General features: G+C 35.4%; 1 long non-coding RNA gene across 1 annotated transcript in view; it reads right to left on the bottom strand.

Moving 5' to 3' along the window:
* Window positions 1-23379, bottom strand: part of LOC108543085 (uncharacterized) — a 43572-nt gene extending 20193 nt beyond the window's left edge. The window contains exons 1-2 of the long non-coding RNA XR_001889472.1: window positions 23149-23379; window positions 1313-1459 (exon numbers count right to left, since the gene is read on the bottom strand). This is a non-coding gene — a long non-coding RNA (uncharacterized LOC108543085). The remainder of the gene's footprint in view (window positions 1-1312; window positions 1460-23148) is intronic.
* Between the last annotated feature and the right edge of the window lie 223 nt (window positions 23380-23602).

The raw sequence follows: 23602 nt of genomic DNA, 5'->3' as shown, positions 1-23602 counted from the left end.
TAGTCTACACTCCACTATGGATATCAATCTAGAAAATCCCATAATTTTCTTCAGGTTCAGTTTTTTCCAGCAAATCACTACAATACCATCAGTAAAATTTGTTGAGTTTTTTTTGGGGGAAGAAAAGTCTAACAAAAGTCAAAGAATCATATAATCATACAGTTGTAAGGAACTTTAAGATCTCTTAGCAAATCATGCCTTTTGAGGGGAAGGGTGTGAGAAGAATGGTGAAGAAATTGAGTCCGGGAGAGGTTCCCTTTATGATGATGAATTTGTAGTAAAAGTATTAATATTAAAAATGCATTTTAACAGTAGGAATTTACAAAAAAAATCAAGAGTCCCTCAATAATGTATTTTCATGGTAGAAGCCAGTGATTTTGGAGATAACACTGCGACGTTAGGGGATGGACTTTTAAAGAGCTTATTTGAAAGAAAGCACAACTGATAGAAGGAGGTGGAAAATATCACCATGTTAGGAAGGTAAACAAGGAAAAACTACAAATATGGAGCCAAATAAAAATAAAAGAGAATACTGAAAGCATGCTGATGAATGCAGTTACATCTTCTTGGAAGAACTTTCATTCGTATATTCTAAGGTTTGTCCCTTAGCACTGAGCTGGTCCAATGTTTGTGTAGATGATTGATATAACAATACAGATGATATGCAGAAGACCCAAAGTTGAATGGAAAAGCTAGCTAATATGCTTTTTGTTAGAGTTGATATTTAGAAATATGGAAACCTTGAGTCCCTGAATACAATAGTGAATAGTTTGAATGCTGTTTAAAAATACGATAAAAGTAAAGTTACCATAAATTGTTTGGCTGAAAAAGAGCAAAATTTGTCAGCAGTGCAAATAGTATAGACTTTGCTTGATCAATAAGCTCAGTGTAAGGCAGCAATCAAAAGATTGAATATGCATTTTTATTATTTTATACTAGTCTTTAAAAATATATCCAGAATCGGTGATAGAATGATGCTATTCAAATCTTAACCAGAATGTTGTGCCTACTGGGTATCATATTGAAAGAAAATTGGAAGAGACCGGAGTAATGGCCCCAGACCTCCTTTAAGAATCTATTGAAAGCTCTTTTTTTTTTTTTCGTGAAATAAACATGGTTATCAAATCCTGCCAATGAATTCAAAGAGTTCACATATCAGTGTTGAAAATCTTTAAAGTAGAATAGCAAGTAGAAGTAAGCCAAGAGAAGAGAAATTAAAACTATACCATTTGAAGAACATGTGAATTAGGAGTGTTTAGATTGGAGAATAAAAAGTCTGATGGGACCTGAGTTGTAATGTCATAGGCCTTACCAGTGTTTATCAATATGAAGTTGGCTTCTTTTCCTGGCACATTTCCATGAGATTACCTCTGACCAGTGGCATGAGGAGAAGGGTGTGTATTACTCCTGGGCGATGACATCTATTTGCTGCTGTGAGATATACCAGTGATCATTCCCCCTGCAATGTATATCAAGCAGGCAGCATATTCATGATAATGCAGTTAAAAATGGGAAGTTTTCCATCACTTCAGGCTTCTCAGTAACTATGCTAACTCATGATATATATATATACCGTGAAATGTCTTCATTGAATTTAAGCAGCTGGGATTTGGGGACTGCAGCATAAGTTATCATATTTAGGTAACTGTTTTCACTTTCTAAGAAAGACAATATTTTTTATTATTTTGGTTGTAATGAAATTTCAAGACAGTAAAAACAGAGATTTGGCAAAATATTTTATTGTTTACTTTTTAAAATCAAATATTATGGCTAGCAAAAAATAGTGATCACCCAATCTTGTCATGCCTACTGCATGAAGGTGACATTCTCCAACTGTCTAACCTTTCTTCGGTCCCAGAGATGGCATAGCTGAAGGTACAGATAGATGACTTACTGTGGGATCACTAATTACAGCTAGTCCTTTGACAGTATTAGTCAGTCAATCACTCCTGGAAGGGTGGGAGTGGAAGGCACTGAAGCCTTGAATTGCTTCTCTCTGGGTAGAAATTGTGCCCATGTGGCCATATTTAAGCCCAACTTAATTCATCACTGGGGATGCCGAAATCTAAAAATAAAGCACACATGATCTCTAAACAAACAGGTTTGAAGCATGAATTTTTCAAACATTCTGCCTCCCTCTCCCTAGTTGTATATATCTGGTTTATGCTCTGGAAAGGGGCGCATACATTTTTATGTGTCTTTATTTAAACCCAAACATAATAATCTTGGTCTAATTTCCATAAAAACTAAATATATTCCTTGCTATCAGGTAAGTCATAAAGAAGATATTCCCAAAGATTCCCTATCATAATAAGAAAAAAACGTTGCTAATAAATAGGGCTAATGAGCAATTAGATATAGCAGGTTTCTCCTGGTTCAAATATTCAAAGGGTGAGTATATAGAAGGCACCTGGCACCAGGTAAGGGATTGGACACAATGACCTCTAAATTACAATTAAAAGCTGAGAGTCTGTAGTTGTTTCGGCCTGAATATTTCCTGTCTCTTCTATTTTCATAGGCACTTTTTATCACAAGCTATTGACCACACAGATTTTTATCTAATGCATATAAATGAATGTTTATGAGAAATTCCAGAATGTTTTATAAGACACCGCTTTTTTTTTTTTCTTTTTTCTTTTTTTTTTTTTGACACGGAGTCTTGCTCTGTCGCCCGGGCTGGAGTGCAGTGGCCCGATGCCAGCTCACTGCAAGCTCCGCCTCCCGGGTTCACGCCATTCTCCTGCCTCAGCCTCCGGAGTAGCTGGGACTACAGGCGCCCGCCACCTCGCCCGGCTAGTTTTTTGTATTTTTTTTAGTAGAGACGGGGTTTCACCATGTTAGCCAGGTCTCGATCTCCTGACCTCGTGATCCGCCCGTCTCGGCCTCCCAAAGTGCTGGGATTACAGGCTTGAGCCACCGCGCCCGGCCAAGACACCGCTTTTTAATAATACAAGGCTGTAAGGGTAAAAGTCTAAATTTTAAAGATAATAACCAAATTTGCATATAACTGGTCTATGCAAAGGCAAAGTGGAATTGATAATTCAAGAAAATGCCAGGCAGCCTTTCTTAAGTGGTTGGAGTCAGTACCAATTCAAGGGCCACCGTCTTTTAACATTTTTATATCCAGGATACTCAACCATGTCTCTTGACATTCAAAAGAATAATTCTTCGTGACTTAACCTTAGCATCAAGAAATGATTTCACAGCATCCCCTCCATTTTGACCTCTGGTCAGCATCCTCTGACCATTTTATGGTTTGCTTTATTTGTCTTTTAAATTAAATATGAATTAACATATCCAAGACAATGAATCTTGCACTACTGAATGGCATTCCTAAGGAAGTGAATTTAGCATTACTGAATGTTGGCTATCACCACTGTTATGACTTTTAGGGGATTTTAGTTGTCATTGTTTCAGATTTAGATAGGAACGTGCATTATTGATTTATGAAACAATTTGTAGCTGTTTGCTTTTATGTCAAACACCTTGTACCACACAGTACTGAATTCCTTTATCTGCTACTTGTAAGCAATGTGCTCATGTTTAAAAAAAAAAAAAAGAAAAGAAAAAAATATATATATAAAAAAAAAACTTAGCAAAATTGGTTTATATGACTCTGAATTTTATGTTGTTTATATCTGGAAGTGATTCCAAGGGAATCAGAATAGCACTTGCTGATTGAAATAGTACAATTCCTGAGAAGTAATTAGAACATGTGCTGGTAGTGGGTGTGTAAGCTACTGTAGATGAACGATAAGGAGGGAATGTTTTCAAGAATGAAATATCAGTGATCATACGATGATCAGAAGCACAGATTGTTCTCCCAAAACAGTTAATTTTCTCAAAGTGTACCTTTGAGTAATTTTTTTCTTTTTTCTTTGTGTAATTCATATAGATTCAATATCTTATCTCAGCCTAAGTTTTCTCCATTGTATCTAATTAATACTGTTTTTGTACATATTAAGTGACAATAATACATGCAAAACATGTAACAGATTGTTTAGTGTATAATAAGTGCTTATAACTATTTTTATTGTTACTGTTAACTCTTATTACAATGAATTCTCTTGATATAGGTAAGGATGTCTATCTAGCTTAGAGAAGGACTATACTGGTGGAAACAGTAGGAGATTGTACACCAGCAACCTTGCCTTCTAGTCCTTGTTTTTCTGCTAACCAATTGTGTGATGATCACCAATCCCTTATCTCTTTGACCTAAATGTAAGACACTTGTTTGTATTTTGTTTTTTTTCTAGCTGCAAGAACCCCCAACATTTTCAAGTTACAAATTTCTTTGAATTTATGTAAGACAGCATCATGATTGATAAAGTATCTTAATACAAACATCTTATTAATGATAAATGCTGAAAACTACACATTATGGATATCAAGTGATCCAGAGTATTTTCTTCCCTTGGTTATAGACAATGCCCCGTTTACTGAATGCCCTGCCAGCAGATCTCCTTTCCATCCTCCTATTTCACACACTGGTGGCTGTCTTATCTCTTACTGAACACTTTGAGAACACTATTTTTAATGGGAGAATCACCTTGAACTTACTGAAACCTCTTAGACCATCTTCAGATCCGAGAGTGGGTAGGTGAAATGTGGACTGGGCATTGTGTTCTATTACCTTACTAAAGATAGCTTTTTAAATAAATTTTTAAGGCTGCAAGTGGGGCTTCAGTAATTGTTTCTCTAAATTCGGAGACAAAAATTCCCTCTGGGCCACCAGTCAGTTCAATCTGTTCGAAAAACAATGACTCATCATCCTCCTCATTCTTCTTATAATCTTTTCAATAATTTCTTTTAGGAAGAAATGCCTATTCCATGCCAAGCACAGGGATACATGTTTTAAATATTGTCTCATTTTATCTTTACAACAAACCAACAGGTAGGTCCCGTTATCTCTATTTTTACTGGTAAACTCACACGGCTTGTGAAGAGGGTGTGTCTGTTGGAATGCTCCTCTCTTTAAATACAAAGCCTGTGCTTTCTGCTTCTTCCCCATCAGATTAGATCAAAGTTTCATCTTCCTTTCTCATTTCAAAACCTGACTTTGTTGGATGAGAGCCTGTAAGAGAGGAAGTGTGACTAGATCCTATCAATAGCTTCTCCTGAAGGGTGACATTACTTCTGGGCTAATTCCTTATTGAAGGAACTATGGGAGAAAATTATTACGGTGCTTGTCTCTTTGAAGGTGTTTTTCTTAAGTCAAGGCAGCCCCAAGGAGTCTTCAAAGGAGATGTAATTGAATTGCTCTTCCTTTTACTCATCACTGTTGAGACAGGTATGCAGATAACACTGAGGCATTTAGGGAGGTTATTTGAGTCCTGATGTTTGTTCAAGCAACATTTGAGAAACACTATTAGGAAAATGTGTGCATATTCTACATCATTTGAGATATAATGAATCTTGATTATTAGATTAATCATGTGTGTCAGCTAGGAAAATGTGCCTTATTTGAGGGATGAGATTTTTCTGCAGGTAGAGGATGTTTTTTGGTAATCTATTGAAAGATGAAGTCACAGTTTTTTTTTTTTTTTTTTTTTTTTTTTTTAACGAGGTTTTAGCTTATATTTGACTGAGGTTCAAGTAAGAAGCCAATTTGGAAGGCAGCTACTTGTGAAGCTCTCTAGATATTAAGTGTTATTTCTAAAACAAACAATCACTCCAGGAAACTGTAAAGACTATGATCCCAGGAAGACCACAGGGGACAGTAGAGCATAGAAGGAAGAACAATGAACTAGGAATAAGAACCTGCTATGTCAGGAACTAACTGTATGTGTGTCTTAGGACAAGTTACTTAACCAGTATCAAGCTCACGTTCTATGTTTGCAAAGTAAATGTGGTTGCATGTTTGACCAAGCAGTTTCTAATGTCCCATTGAACTACATATACCATGATTTGAAGTGTATGCAGAATTAACGATTTGCTATCAGTAAGGATGTTTATTTTATATTTGTTTCCTTAAATGTCCTTTTAACACAATGAAAGATGACCTTAAATAGTTGAATAAAAATAGTATTCATCTTTCTAAAAATCAAAATCTGTCCATGTGTTAACCCTTTATTGTCACATTAGCCTTTGCACTGTATGCATATTCCTGTCAATGTATACAGCTAAGAAAAGGTAATAGACGGCCAAATAATACTGACTTTACTGGTGTAAGATACAGATATTAAAATTTAGAGGCTTCCCAGTTTCTGGGCAATTGATTTACCTTTTCATAACCTTAACTCTGAAAGGTAACTACTATGAACTGAATTGTGCACGCCCCTCCCCACTCAGATACTGAAGTTCTAACCCCCAGTATCTCAAAATGTGACTGTATGTATTTGGAGATAGGACTGTGAAAGAGGTGGTTAAAGTAAAATGAGGTCATAAGTGAACCCTAATCTAATACGACTGGTGTTCTTATAGGAAGAGGAGATTAAGACACAGACAACACAGACTAACATGCTCATGTGAGGACACAGAGAAAAGGAGTCTGTCTGCAAGCCAAGAAGAGAGGACTCAGAACAATCTGTTGACACCCTGATCTTGGACTTCTAACTTCCAGAACTGTGAGAAAATAAATATTTAAGTCATCACCCTGTCTATTGTATTTTGTTATGACATACCTAGAAAACTAATACAGCATTATTATTCTCAGTTTTTGATTTAGAAAATGTGACTCAGAGAGGTTAGTTAACTGGCCAAAGATCACATGGCAGAACTTGGATTCAAACCTATTTTTCTGTCCATGCACTTTCCATGTCACCATATAGTTGCCTTATTAAGCAGAACAGGTGACCTTCACCCTTTCATGGAGCATCACAATGTCCCATGTAAGAGTCTATGAAAGGGTAACTGCTTGCAGAGACTTTACGAGGACTTTGCAAGCATGACACTTTCAGGAAGAGGCAAAGCCTGTTGCTCAGAAGCCTGAGTTCCTTCACTGGACTGTTCGGGACCTGGCACTAGCCCTTGGTCTTTGAACTTGAATAAGCTACATAAACTTTCTGTGCCTTTTTCCTCCTTATATGATGAAATGTAAATAAAAATACCTACCTTATATGTTTGTTGGGAGGATTAAATGAGATACTGCATATACAGCCTTTAGTGTAGCCCTTGGCATGTTTTAGGAGTCAGTACATGTTAGCTGTTAATAATACTACAGTTGCTATTATTTTTATTCCTTCATTTGATCTGACAACTATTCTGTAAGATGAATAACTTGAGGGACTTTTGCAATTTTTATGATGGACATTTTTATGCTAAAGAGAAGAAACAAAGGCCCTGAAATTACAACAGATTATTTTGAATGAGCTCAGTTTGTTTTATTTTAATTTCACTTTCATTTTTTAAACTAAATTAGCTTATTATAACTTTATTTGTTTTTTATTTATAATAACCGTATGATTATGACTCGAATTTTCGTGTACTTTTTGAATTAACGGGATGCTGGGTATCAGTCTAGGGACAGGTCTGTTGAGCTAACCTGTAATTGTTTCTTTACACTTTTAAGGGACTATCCTCAATACAAAAATAACCATTTTTTTGTGGTGATCTTTTATGACTGAGAGTATTTCTGTCATACCAGAAAACTACAATTTTCTCCACTTAAACATTGGAGTTTTGAAAGCTCTTAGGGTTTGAACCAGGTCAAGTCATGTTTTGCAATTACCTCTCCTTTCTCAAATAGTTTCCAATATGTTACAAAATGCAGTGTAAAAAAAAGGATTTAGTAAACATTGCTATATGGGAAATGTTTTTAGGGATATGTTGTTAAATGTCCTCAATATTTATTAAATGCTTTTAAGCAAAAACAAATAAAATAAAATTTCTCTTCAGCACTTTTGTTAAATTAATTGTGTTGTACAACAATGTTTTGATTTACGCATACATTGTGAAGTGGCTCAAACAAAAGCTGTCTAATATCTGCATGACTTCACATACTTGACCATATTTTTTGGTGAGAACACTCAAAAATCTACTCTTAGCATTTTTCAAGGATATATCATTAACTATGATCATCATGATGAACAATAGATTTCTTGAACTTACTCCTGTGTAACTAAATTTTTATGTCCTTTAACCAACATCACCCCAATTCTCCTAGCCCCCCAGCCTCTAGTACCATCATTTTACTCTCTGTTTCTATGATGTCAACGTTTTAAGAGTCTACGGAAGTGAGATCATACAGTGTTTGTCTTGCAGTGCCTGGCTGCTTTCATTTAGTGCCTCAAGGTTCACCCATGTTGTTGCAAATGACAGGATTTTCTTCCTTTTTAAGGCTTAGTAGTATTCTGTTGTGTATATGTACCACACTTTATCCATTCATTCTTTGATGGACACTTAGGTTGATTTTATACCTTGGCTATTGTGAATAATGCTGAAATGAACATGGAAGTGCAGACACCTCTTCAACATACTGATTTCACGTACTTTGGGTCTATACCCAGAAGTGGGATTGCTGGATCATATGACAGTTGTATTTTTACTTTCTTGCAGAATCTCCATACTATTTTTCATAATGGATATGATATACTAGTTTACATAGTTGCCAATAATGTACAAGGGTTCCCATTTCTCCACAACCTTGCTAACACTTATCTTTCATCTTCTTTGTAGTTGCCATTCTAACAGGTGTGAGGTGATATCTCATTATGGTTTTGACTTGCATTTCCCTGATAATTAGTAATTTTGACCATTTTTTCAAATATCCATTGGCCATTTGTATGTCTTGTTTTTCTTCAGCACTTTCTTCAACAGGAATTTCAATAGATTGGATAAATAATTACATGTTGATCATTTGACATTTTTACTGAATTAACCATTCAATCATGTCAATCTAGACTTTAAAAAATTGTTAATAACACATTTAATTATCAATTGTCAGTCATTCTTTCCTGAAGTGGCTCTTAATGCATTCCTAGAGGCTCTGATTCAGGAAGCAGTGGGAAACTGAGTCAGGGAAGAAAGCTTAGGCCTGGTAATGGAGAGGACAAAGTGAAAGGAAACATTTTATTCTGTAGACACTAAAGAATCTTTGTAAATTACTTAGTAATAAAGTGACTTCTGACCTCAAGAAGATCAAGCTGGCATAGATATCTACAATTTATTAGGTAGGGCAGAAACTCAACTTAGAAGTTTATTTTAAATTGTCCTAGTAAGAGGCAATGAGCATTGAACAATACTGCCTGCACTGGAAATGGAGAAGGGAGAAGGGATGTGAGAAGCAACACTTAGGTTGACCAAATAGGCATGAATAGTATAGGAGCAGCAGAGTCAATGGTTACCTGTTTATGTGGGAAAAAAATGTTTAAACTAGAAAAGGCGGAAGAAATATTTAAAGGGCATTTAAAGCACAATAGCTTTTTTTTTTTCTTTTAACTACTTTGTTAAATGAGTTTTTATCAATAGATTCTGGTGAATCATATCACAGGGTAGTAATAATAGCCATGAATTTTCAAGGAAATACCAGAAGGACAATGACCTGCTTCTCTTAGGATAACACCGTGGCTTCACAAGGAGGGTGCTGGGTAGGGCAATGGGGACTCTAGTATTTTTGGTCTATCACATTTGTTGTAGATCTGCCTTAGGAGTGGGAACTGGATGAAGAAAGATAGTCCAAGGTCTTTTGGCTGTTCTTGCCTTGAATAGATCTCCTTCAACACAGAGCTGGGTGTATGTGATAAATCTTGGTGGCCTGCAACTTCCAGGAAGAGACTTCAACCCTGACTGGGAGCTGGGTACAGAGGGAGCCCTCTGTTCTCAGTAGCACCTTTAGTGGTAGAGTTTCTTTTTGTGTTGAACTGGATAGATGGAGAGGGAATCGATCCCGTATTAAATGACACAGGCTGCTTGGTATTCTGAGAGTTAGTAGATTTTCTTGAATAAATGTATCTTCATTTTCTGTGCGTCCTTAGGACAATTAACTGAGACTTTAAATAGTTGTAAGTGTTGTTGCAATAATTTTCCCCAGTTATGGTTATTTCACTGTAGATAGAGTTCAGAGTTCCTCACACAGCCACTCCGGGAGTTTTCTCTTTAGTTGTCATCTGTTAATTGAGGTATTGGCAAGTGAAACTGTGCTTAGAAGATGATAAAGGAGTGTGAATGTTTCTGAAAACCAGGCCATGTTTGTAATAAGTAGAAGTAATAGATGGAAGAGATGCCAGGAAGCGATGTTTCCACAGATGTAAAATGATGAAGACAGCTTTAATCTGGATAGCTCCGCGGAGCAAAACTAAATTTTATACGCAGAATTACTAGGAGAAAGATTTTACTAAATTTTTGAAACAAATTTAGTTGAGTAAAAAATAAATGGCAGGCAAATATGTGGCACTGAACTCCCTTTGGAAATGTATTAGCAAAGCAGTGTCATCATGTTTTAAGGGAATGCTAAAGGAGATGTCTACAGCGATAGATCATCAGGCAAAAATGAACATAGAAATGTTTACATTGCACAGAGGCCAGTGGGAGGCTACTGTATTAATCAAGGTGAGAGAGGATGCTTGTCTGAAGGGGACAGTAGCAGACAGAATGGAGAGAGGTAAGCTAGCGCCGCAAGCTGTGGCGAAGGATCCAGGAATGTATGCAATTAAGCACAGCATGCTGTAGACCAATAGACTTCACCTGATTCACAGTTAATGACTCTCATTCCCTTTCATTTATAATCTAAAGGGCCATAGGTGTGATAATAGGGAATGTTTAGACACCCATATATTTTGCATCTTCTGCTCTTTAGTTAGATGTATAACTGCTTCATTAAAGCTTGACTTCATATAGTTCAAGACATTAAGACATTTCAAAATGTAAGCCTTTCCTTGCCATATCAGCAACAAAAGGAAAATATACAATAAAGTGTTACAAGCACAGTGTTTCTCAAATTATTTGACTACATTAAATATCAGAAGTTTCCTGAAGCAACAAAATGAATAGTAACACAAATAAAAACAAATACAATAAATGCCTGTTTATAAGTTTCAGACCTAGATTACAAGGTCAAGCATACTTTCATGCATTTAAAAAAAAAATCAAAGAAGATAAGGGAATATCGCTACAAAAAAAGTTCTATGAACTAAGTGTCCATGAAGCAGCACAAAATAAGCAGAATAAATAGAAGTCTGGATAATATAGCCTTTAATCAGAATAGAGGTAGAAACTCTATTTGAGAGAATTAGAATGTGGCTAGAAATAATAAATTTTGACACCAGGTATCAATTTTGGTAAAATAAAGGAATGTGAGAAACTCGTAATTTTAGTTGTGATTCTGAAAAGCTCATCTATTTTTCTTTTCGTAAAATCACAATTTTTGAGATACACCTTATTAAGTAAAATGCCAGAACCGTTTTTTCTATGTATGTGTTTTTACTTACGCCTTTAAAATACTCAATATTCTGCTTAAAGTAATAAATTTTACTGTTAATATCCTTCTTCATTTAGGATTAGCTTTACTTAAATCTTGTTAAAATACTATAATAGGAAATGGGACCTCTGTAAATGTTTAAGAATAAGAAGCAAATTTTCAGTCATAGTTTTAACTTATTTTTTACAATAGATTTTAGGACACATATATTATAAAATATATTTCAGCAAGCGATTCTCAAAGTTTGTTTTGTATGTGAACCCTGTTCTATTAGGGTGGTGAAAAGAAATTGCGGTTTTGCCATTGCTTTAAATGGCAAAACCGCAATTGCTTTTGCACCAACCTGACAAAATAATGCACCACAATTCAGCCAAGAATCTAATAAAAAATGTATGCTATTAAGATGAAGATCTGTTACAGGCATGGAAAAAAGGTTTTCATTCTGCTGTAATTTGGGGTTTTTAGGTTTTGTATTTCTTCAATAAATGTTTTCTATTTCTTAAAATTTGTCCTGCAGTTACGATATAACATCATTGATCAGCTTATGTTATAAAGGGACTGACACTATAGAAGAGATCCCCTTAATAGACTTTACAGCTTCAAATATAATGATATGGTTAGACTTCATGTTCCCATTTAAATCTCATCTTAAATTGTAATCTCCGTAATCCCCATAATCCCATGTGTCAAGGGAGAGACCAGGTGGAGGTAATTGAATCATGGGGGTGGTTCCTCAGGTGGTTCTTGTGATAGTGATTGAGTTCTCATGCGATCTGATGGTTTTATAAGGTGCTATACGCCCTTGGCTTGGCGCTTCTTCCTGTGACCTCGTGAAGAAGTTGTCTTACTTCCCCTTTGCCTTCTATGACGATTATAAGCTTCCTGAGGCCTCCCTAGCCATGCTGAACTGTGAGTCAATTAAACCTTTTTCCTTTATAAATTACCCAGTCTCTCAGATATTTATTTGTAGCAATGTGGAAACAGATTAATACATACAAGTAAAGCAAATTTAAAGAAATTAGAAAAATATAACAGAAAATGTGTTATAACTATGAAGATAGCCATTCATTTGAATATACTCATTATACTTGCATTCCTCTCTTTGTAGTTAGAACATTATGATTTTTATATTCAAAAGGTGATAGTTTCCTTTGTTAAGACTTTTTTATACCATTAACAAATCATGAGTTCAGATTTAATGTAAATTTACTGTGGAAGGGATTTACATAAAACCATTTTCCATGGACAGTGTGTCATTACAAGAAATTTGAACATTGCATAGTTTAATAGGTTGTTAATTGCTTAACATGAAATATATAAATAAATGAAATGTGTTTGCATTTTATTAGCAATTATTACAAGCATTTAAATGCCAAATTACTTACATGTATGTAGAAGCAAAATGCTTCTAATTTAATAAAAATGGTAAAATATAATCTTCAAATTAACAATAGCTAATTAATCTACAGATGAATTAATTTACCTAAAGTGAATATATGATGTGACTTAGATGATTAGAGGTCTAATTTGAGTAATGTTTTTAATGTTAATTTTGTCCAGTGAGAGTTCTAGCTTTTTAAAATGTTTTAACTTTCATTTTAGGTTCGGGGTACAGGTGCAGGTTTGTCATATAGGTAAACTTGTGACTCAGGAAATCACCAGGGAACTAAGCACAGTACTCAAAAGTTGTTTTTTCTGAACCTCTCTCTCCTCCCATCCTCTTGCCTCAGGTAGACCCCATTATCTGTTGTTCCCCTTTTTCTATGTGTTCTCATTATTTGGCTCCCATTTATAAGTGAGAGCATGCAGTATTTAGTTTTCTGTTCCTGCATTACTGTGCTAAGTATAATGGCCTTCAGTTCCATCCATGTTCCCACAAAGGACATAGTCTTGTGACTTTCTTTATGGCTGTATAGTATTCCAAGGTGTATATGTACTACATTTTCTTGAATGAGTCTACTGTTGATGGGCTTTTAGGTTGATTCCATGTCTTTGCTATTACAGTGAACATACCAGTGCATGTGTCCTTATGGTAGAACAATTAATATTCCTTTGAGTATATACCCAGTAGTGGGATTGCTGAGTTGAATGGTCATTCTCTTTTTAGTTCTTTGAGGAATCACCACACTGCTTTTCACAGTGGTTGAACTAACTTAGCTGCAGGTTTTATGAATGTCATGAATTGAAAAGGCTGGCTTTGATCTTCTCCATCACTATTTTAAGAGAGAAGCAAATGTGTAGAGTAAGTTTATATACTTTCAGTAAAAAGTAGAAGAAAATGCCCAGTTCTACATAAACTTTAAATAGATGACAACTTTGAATTTTGTCTCATTGCTTCATGCTAAAAATAATTTATATGTAGGTGTTGATTAGGTTATAAAGCCTATCAAACATATACATATGACTAACACGTTCAGGCTCTCTTCAGTGGTTGTATTAGTCAGAATTGGCAGTTAATGCTGTATTGTTAACCCTGAAAATTCCAGTGGTTTAATTCAATGAAGAATTATTTCTGACTCAGGCTATATATTTAATGTGGGTCAGCAGGGGTTTCTTTCACTTTCCACTCAGATTAAGAGGGAATCTTGGCCAGGTGCAGTGGCTCATACCTGTAATTCCAGCACTTTGGGAGGCTGAGGCGGGCGGATCACGAGATCAGGAGTTCGAGACCAGCCTGATCAACGTGGTGAAACCTCTTCTGTACTAAAAATACAAAAATTAGCTGGGCATGGTGGTGCACACCTGTAATGCCAGCTCAGGAGGCTGAGGCAGGAGAATCGCTTGAACCCAGGAGGCGGAGGTTGCAGTGAGCCAAGATTGCACTCCAGCCTGGGTGACAGAGTGAGACTCCATCTCAAAGAAAGAGGGAATCTTAAGCCCTGGTTTCATGCTCACTTGGAAACAAGAAGAGAGAGTGCTGAATCTAGCACTGGCTGCTATTTCCTGTAATTAACATTTTTGCTAACATCTTCCTGGCCAAATAAAGGTCATATGTCTTTGCCTGATTTTGGAGATTTGGAAGCATGAAATCTTATCATGTATTGGTATGTCAGACTGCTATTAACTTCAGTAGGGATGGTACCAGGTTGAAGAGACCAAAGCAAAGACCCAGAACCAACAAATAAGACATATGATTTATTAGTGGGAACTTATATACAGGGATGGTCCAATGGCAGGAGGCTGGACAGGAGAACTTAAACCACATATAAAAAGCATGCAGTTTATAAAGCGCCTTCGCTTAGTGCCGTTCCCCTAGCAGCCTCCACATGGTAACCCTCATAAGTTATTTCTGTTAGATGCATCTTTCTCACAGTACGCTGGTTATTGTTAGATGTGTCAATGATACACTTGCCTAGAAGGCAGGGAACCTGAGTATTTAGTAAAGAGAATTTATGATAATACATGCTGAGTATTGGCCCTAGGTCATTGCTGGATAATGCTACGTCTGTCATCCATGTCAGAAGTTAAAATATATGTACCAACATTTTTTGAGAATTGATATATTCACTTCAACATACATTGATATATGCTAAATGTGATGATTCCTTCAACAACTGGGAATAGTGTCAGGTTATAAAGATCACTTACATCCAGTGAAGCGCATCACTAGGTAAAGTTGAGAGAGACAGTTGGGCGAGACTGGGCATTGAGTGAACATTTTTTATCTCAGAAGTATCATCTTAATATTAGATCTTGAATTTGGATTCTATAATGAGAATACTTTTTAATGGGAGAGTAGTAGGTATTTTAGGCCACGTAAAACAGCTTACAGTCCACAGTTTATAATTAGATGTTTTCATTTTTTTCTTACTCTTCATTTTATAATGTTGTATTTTGAAATGAATTAAGTACTTAGTTTAACTGATATTCTATGGCATTGTATAAAACACACTAAGAATATTAAGTGTATTATTGCTGTTAACTTTCTATTCTTGACAGATATATTTATTAAGTTATTAATCTAAATGTCTATTAATTTGGTGGAGACTCTAAGCTGAGAGAAAAGCAGAGATCAATGGAAAACTTAAACTGCCTCTTGTGTACCATAACATGACTTCATGTTTTATAACGATCAAAACAAATCATTAGAGCTTTTGCTGCTTACGAGAGAAGTCTTTCATTTAAGAAGTCTTATTAATAATAATCTTTAAACTTATCTTTATGCATAAAACATAACGTATTTAAAAGATGAGTATATAGTTCATTGTGTTTATTACATATTGGATTTTAAGCACAAAGCATTTCTTAATGCCATTTCATAATTTTTATTTTAATAATGAGTATCCTAAATATGATAAAATTAAAGATCATTTTATGTTCACAACATATTAATTTTAGATACATATTCTATGTCAATTTCTAATTTATGTAAAATTTTAATATTTATGGAAGTATTTCAAGGCACATAAAATGTAAGTTTGCTATTCATTATTCATAAACTATAGAACATAAATCTTTTAAATCATTATTTCAACATTTAATAAAATGCAATAAACCTTTATAACTATATTTAAGAGTTTTTCCCCCCAAAGGCCAGCAGTATGTGAAATAATTTGTTCTTATGCTGTCAATCAGAGACATTTTATTTAACAGTCGACACTAGAAGAGAAAAATTATTCATTCATAATCTAGAGATCACACTGTAGGCCTATTTACTTTCTCAATCTCTTCACACTTAAATTTATACAAACAACTGAATGCTTCATCGATCATTAAAAATCTACCCCAAAATGTTTCCAAACCATGGTCTCTCACACATGAGAAGCCTATATATTTCAAGCATCAGACAATTACATTTTGTAGAAAATAATTCTGTGGTAAGGCAGAGATGTAAAGGGTAAAACAAAGATTTTCTAGTTACTTTCCTTGATCAGATGGAATTTTGAGGTTTACGATTGCTATAACAAGCATTATGTTGTTGAAAACAGGTATTAGATTAGGGGGATAAGACATATGAGGGAGGTGCTAGTAAACAACAGACTTAAAGAAGTTAGGTAAAGGTGATAGACTACAGGATTTCCCCAGAGTTTTATTAAATTGGATGTTTATGATTTGCCTCATCCTCCTCATCTCTTTTTATCTGACTACCTTACCTTTGGTTTCGTTTTTTAAGAAGTTGTTCTGTTCATTAGGGCTGTGTAAAACACTGGAATTATATAAACCCATACATCCTGTCCTTAATTCTATCATATAAAGTGCATCCCACTTTGAACACTGTACTGTAATTGAATGTTTACTAGAGATCACCTCTTTTAGGACAAGAACTGTTCTATAAAATGAAGATACAGAGATCTATTTGTAAAGTGGTTGTGAAGATAGTGCTTAGAAAGCACTTAGCCCAGCTCGTGACATGTAAAAGGCTAACTATTCATCCCTAGCACCTAGCAAAGTAACTGGGGCCTTTTTGGTGGGTAATAAATGTTTAAATCAATGAATAATTAAAATTAACCCTGAGTGAATGGAATAAACTATGTATATTGAAATATAGTAGGTTAGCATTAAAGATGTTGGGGGAAAGGTCATAAATTCAAGGTCAGAATTGTTGGAATGGATTCTTTTCCTCTTTTCCGTGCTTGTATTTTAGAGCAAATGACAGCATGCTTCACAAAGAATTAAAATTTCTAAGTTCTGATCCTGGTTTTGCAAATAGTTATCTTTGTGATGTCAGAGAAGTTTTATAACTATTTTAAACATTCATTTCTGATTGTAAAAAGATGCTTAACTCCATTATTTCCAAGGTCCTTTGAGTAACAATGTTATGATGATATGAAAAGTTCTTTGACATTGATGATCAGGCTGAGCAATTAGCTGGCCAGGATGAGGGACATTCCTCTTGGGTAGCGAGTGGGTGTTGTCTTGTTTTGTCATGCTTCAGTAACCTCAGAAGCAGGAAAAATTTAAGAGCTCTCCTGACCCTGTGGAAAATGAGGAGTGCTGATATGCCTGCAGGATTGCTAGAGATCCAGAAATGAAAAATAAAATAGAATTGTTCCTGAAGCATGAATTTAATGATAACAGAAAGAAGTTCAAATTTGCATTACAGAACTGAGGCTGTGTGGGAGTTACAATTTTGCTACAGATAATCCTCATTTCACTAACAAGAAGATGTATTAGTTACGGCAAGGCAATACTGACCCAATAATACAATTGCTGAAAGTCAAAGGCATAGGTCCATGGAGCAGCTCTGCTCCTCTCAGCCATTCAAGAACCTATGTTTCTTGTAAGTCACCATGGTATTCAGGGCATCGTAGTCATCTGTGTGGTCAAAGCTGGGTTAGTACTATATCTGGTTTCCAGCTGGTGGAGAAGAATGAGTATACAGGAGCATATGTGTAATGAAGGTAACAGACATAATTTCTTCTCACTTTTTTAGTTTTTTTAATGATAATTAATTGAACACACTTTAAATCAAAGTATATATTTTTTGCTATATGTTCAGGATGAAAAAGAGAACAGATTTTAGTGAACATATGGAAGTCTTTGCCAGGCACAGTGGCTCACACCTGTAATCCTAGCACTCTGAGAGGCCGAGGGAGATGGATCTGTTGAGTCTAGGAGTTCGAGAACAGCCTGGGCAACAAGGAAAACCCTTTCTTTACCAAAAAAAAAGCACAGAGAAGAAATCTCTACCACTGAAGATGACTATAAGACTTTTTTTTTAATCAAAAGAGATATGGCCAGTGTATTCAATATGCATTATCTGATGAATTATTGTATAGTTTTGATTCATCTATCATATCATAAATATATACTTTAATATATAATCATGATACAGTATGAACATGTAATATACAGTGTAGCTATTAATATTTTCTTAAAAGTATGTTTAATAGATTGGAAATGAGTTCACAGTAAACTGTTAATTTAAAATACCATTATGAAACAACAAATCTAATTTTCATAACTAGTATCTATATACAGAAAATGTTGGAATAATATACATGAATATGTTAGTAACAGTTATTGCTGAAGTTTTTTAGCTAGTTATATTTTCTAATGTTCCCAATGAACATGCATTTATCATGTAAATAAGTAAAAGTTCATGTATCATGTTAATAAGTATCATGTAAATAGGTAAAAGTGTAAAAACAAAATTTGAGGATTTTGAAATGATCACCGGGGAATTCAAATTCAAGTTTATTCTACTTCAGCTATGATACTGCTAGAATTACTAATGTCTTTAACCAAAAGCTTCAGATAGGCTTTTAAAATCCCAAAGCAGAAAACTTAGAGGAAAGAATGTGGGAAGGAAGGTGTTAAAGGAACTGGCTGTGATCCTCTGTTTCTCCCTTGATTAATATGAGAATGTTTTAGTCAGTTCAGGCTGTCATAACAAAATACCATAGACTGACTGGGTGCTGAAATAGAAATGCATTTTCTCAGAATTCTTCAGGCTGGAAATCTGAGATCGGGGTGCCTGTGTGGTTGGGTTCTGGTAAGGGCTCTCTTCCTGTCTTGTAGACAGTAATCTTTTGCTTTGTCCTTCGCCCTGTGCCACTATATGGCATACTGGGTGTGGGAGGTGGGAATGGAGAAAAATGGGTAAAAGAGGGACAGCATATGACGTACCCTGGTGCCTCCTTATAAGGGTACTAATCTCATAAGAACAGTACCCCACCCTCACGATCTAATTGCCCCATCTCTACATACTATCACCTTGGGGGTTATAGCTTTAACACACAAGTTTTAGAGGACATAAACTTTCAGTCCATAACAAGAAAATATTACAAGAGAAAATAAAACAAGACAGATAACTGGTCTAGTTTTCTTGTATATATAACTAGACCTCCAGATAAGCAGACTAATGGTGTTTCCTAAGAGGAGGAGAGTTTTAAATCTATAAAATACTTTGAATGAGTTGTCTCTTTTTTTGTATCTACTTCTGGTAAACTAACCTACAACGTATAGGTTTATGAAGCGTAGCTCCCTGGTGAATATCACATAAGCTGTACAAGTGTTATGGATATAAAATGGAGCTGTTTCATAACTTAAAACTGTCCCTGCTTGGTGAGACAATCCACAACCCTAACTTTGAGATCTTATCTTTTATTCTGTCTAGAAAGCATATGCCTGATGAAGGAAGGAGAAGCTGGGTGTCATGCAGGATGTAATAGGCATCTCCTTGCTATTTTTATACCATTTTTTCTTATATTCTTAATTTATTAATAAAACTTGATACTGGATAGGATCTCTACTCTGCATGAGTCTGACTTAACAACTTAATCTTTTATGTTAACTTGAAAAAAACCGTTAGTTGTGACTTGTGGTTCTCTCTAAGTAATATAAAAGCTTTGCTATTATTAGAACAGTTGCATGTGGCAACAAATTCACATAAAAAGTCTTATCACAAGCCCATAAAAGCATAAACTTATAAATGAATATCTGAAATGAGTGAAACATTTGAAAATGAGTCTTTATTTCTTATGTATATGACGTAGTTGTTTAAACATTTTCATTGTTTATTTTTGTGTCCTGATGTTGAATATTTGCTTATTCAGTACTCCAGCCATGTTATACAAGGCAGCAATATTTTACTATTAGAAAACTTGATTCCTCTTTAGAGGCTTAAGTGTATATTACTTAGTGAAAGAAGCCAAACTAAACAGGCTTCATACTGCATAAAAAAAAAAAGAAAACTTGATTCTTTTTTCAAGAGAATATCAGACTTCTATTAAATAGGCAGCATTATTTTTTCCTTTCCAAACCAAAATAAGAGAAGATAAACATAAAGGCTTAATATCAGCATCAAGTTGTCTCTTTTTTATATCAATTCATGAGTTTTGTCCATATGCCATATATATTCAACAATTAGGAATTCGGTTAAAATATAATCAAAATAGTCTGATCTTTAATACAATGACTTGCTGTCCTTTTTCTTTCCCCTTTAAAGGAAGCATTTTATCCAACCTGAGTCTAATTGAAAGTTTTATGCATTTGAGTTTATACACATTCTGCTTGGAATACCCCTCTGGTTCAGTTTTGCTTTTGGCTTGTCATGGGTCATTCTCTGGTGACAATGATGATCACCTGAAACTCTGAGCATTTATTTACTCACTATGCACATGTCTACACTCTACTGTAGTCAAAAAGATGGAGTGGAGTATGCTGCTTCTTTTGCTTTTAGTCTTTAGTCCCTACAAGGCTAACATCCAAGTCTGCATACATTTACAGCAGAGATGCATCAAATTTTGGCTTCAGTCATGATGCAGGCCAAAATTGGCTACTTGTCATCATTTATCTTTTGGTCTTTGTTAGCTGAATGGGAAATATCTACTTTAACGTTATCCAAATATCATTAAGAACAGAACAAACATGGAGGTGCTATCAACAATTTTGGAAGCATACTATGTTTTATTCCAAAAAGTCCATTTTGTATGCAGAATTCAAAATTCACAGGCTATGTCACAATGTTACTCAGTTAGCAAAATAAAAATGGGCCTGTTTCATCACTCTTCTTCAGGTTTGAAAATCTGCATAATAAGCAAAAAAAGATTGGAATTTTTTTCATGCAATTATATATTTAAATTATCTGAAAGAACAATGACTGCATGTTTAAAAACATTTCCTGAAAAAAAGTTGTAATATTATACTTTGCTGATAATAAATACTGAAGTAAATATGTAACGAGTGGCATACTAATGCCAAAGTGGACTTACTAACAATCAACAATTGCTTCAGAAAGAAGAAATCATTCACTAAAAATTAATCACACAACCAAACTTGTATCTCCTGCATTCAAATGTTTCTTACGTGATGACTGTGTCCTGTTCCTGGAAATAATTGCTCAAGTTGGTACATGTGCAGTAAAACTGAGATGCAGTTGGGAATTCAGAGGCAGTTCTGTTATCAGAAAAGTCAATCATACAGATTCAATGCACCCTTTATAGACTAGAGATTTAAGGGCATTTCCTCAAGTGATTGTGTTATGTAGCCTAAATGTGAATGAAAAAATAGAAATAAAAGTTAGAGTGAGGGCAGTAAGTCTGTTTCCACAAATACTCAGAAAGTATCTTCTTTAAGCTGTGCACAAAGCTTCAGTTTCTAAGACTGCTTCAGTGAAATTACAGCATTACCATAGAAGAAATCTGCTAGTCTAAGAGTTAAAGAAGAGCTGTCTTTAATTAGTTATTATTAAAGATAAAAAAAGTAAAGAAGAATTTGTGGCAACCTGATCCTTGACTGTAATCTATTCAGGTTTATCTGGTCCAAAACCTACCTTACTCCTCCACTAATCTTAATTAAAAGTGAGCATATATTTAGTACTACAAATATTTAATGCAGTATCTTGAGAAGAAATTAACAAGTGATAGTACTGAGAAATATTTTCTGTAATGTCAGAATAATAACAAAAGGAACTTGATACTATTATTTTAAATAAGTTATATCACAGCCTTATGAAGTGTTTTAACTTCATTTGTGTATCTTAAATATTTATTCTATGATATTATTCAACTTCCATCCTGGTTACGGATAAATTGTGATTTCAACACTCAACTATTTAGCAGTTAGCCAAAAGATCCACTTTTTTTGTGGCTGGGGGGTCGGCGGGTGGATGGCGCAGGATCTTGCTCTGTCACCCAGGCTGGAGTGCAGTGGCATACTCAGGACGCACTGCAGTCTCAACCTCCAGGGCTCAAGCAATCCTCCCACCTCAGTCCCCTGAGAAGCTGGGACTTCAGGTGGGTACCACCACACCTGACTAAGTTTTTATTATTATTATTTTAGTAGTGATGAGATCTCATTATATTGCCTAGGTAGGTCTCCAACTTCTGAACTCAAGTGATCTGCCTGCCTTGGTCTCCCAAAGTGCTGGGATTACACATGTGAGACACGGTGCCTGGCCAATTCCATTTTCAATAAACCTTTTTTTTTCCCCTGAAGGCTCAGGACAGTGAAGGAAATTACATTGTAAGAAGTTAAAGGTTAAAATTCCAGCAAACTTGGTCTTGTCTTGGACTCAGAAAGAAAGTCCCCAGTAGACATCTCCCTTCACTCTTCATCTGAATTTCTTGACTTCAGGTTGACAAGGAAAACTCAAATCTTTTACCACAATGAGCAAATTTGCTCTGGCTTCTTCCACCTTCCCCTGTGCCCATCTCCACTCTGGATGACACCATCTCAAGCTGCACCAAGTACTAATGTTTCACAAGTATCTGGGAGGGGAAATGTGGGGAATGTGCTGTAGATGGGCTCGTACGCCTCCTTCGGACCAGAGAAACATTTTTCTTTCCATTTACATTTTCTTTTCAATATTACTTTCAGTGGGAGCTGCCAAGCCTGCTGACCCTCTACTACTACATAATAAAAGATGACCTATTTAATATATATCTCTTTTCCAAGGACAAGCATTAATATTTGAAGAGACGGTGTGCCTTTAGTTCATATTTAGAAATAATATTTCCTACATTAACAACGTTTCTGCCCTGCCCTTGGAGTATATTGTTCCCCAATGTTGCTCCGAGAGGCTTTTAATTTCTTTGCCATTTTTTCTCATTGCCCACAGGAATCATAAAAATTTACATTCATCCTTAATGTCCACTTTTATTGAAACCTAGGGACACACTTGCCATCCCAATCCACTCTTTGGAGTCAGAGCCTCCCTTTGATTTAAAGAAAATGGAAGCTGATGATTACCGAGATGTCCTACCACTGACCCATGAATAGATAAAGACCCGAACAGTCATTAATATACTGCATAGCAAGTAGACATACGTAAGAAGAAAGGTTAGAATTAAAATAATAAACCAATAATCCACACTTCCAGTCAGTAGCACGTTATAATTTCATCTTACCCTTGCTTCTTGAGGGTAAAATGGCTGACTCCTCTCAAGGGGTCCTCGCGGTGAGCTGAAGCTAGAGAATTCTTTTCTAGAACTGGAATAACTTGGAGAAGTAGAATCTTCAAAGCTGTGACCAACCAGTAATTGTAAAATTAATATCGAAAATCATCTTATAACAAGGAAGCTAGATCCGGGCCTGTGGCAGAGGAATATGGACTGGAGAAAGGGACAGTATTTCTTGGCCCTATGGAGGGAACAAGCAACTGGACAAAGCAGAGAGTTGTTCCGTGGAAACACAGAAGGCTGGATTTTCCTGTCTTCTAACAATAGATTTTAATCATCTGGTATTCTGAGAGGATCATGGTATCCAAGGAAAGATGTGCTTGTTTCTAGATAATGTGCTCACTTGCTCATTCGTTCACTTACTCAACCACTTACTATTGAGTTTTGGGCTCTGGAATTATCC

Source organism: Rhinopithecus bieti, unplaced genomic scaffold, assembly GCF_001698545.2.
Source record: "Rhinopithecus bieti isolate Rb0 unplaced genomic scaffold, ASM169854v2 scaffold_364, whole genome shotgun sequence".
Classification (NCBI taxonomy): Eukaryota; Metazoa; Chordata; class Mammalia; order Primates; family Cercopithecidae; genus Rhinopithecus; species Rhinopithecus bieti.
Note: the sequence above shows the minus strand (reverse complement) of the source record. Positions and strands in the feature narration are given on the sequence as shown.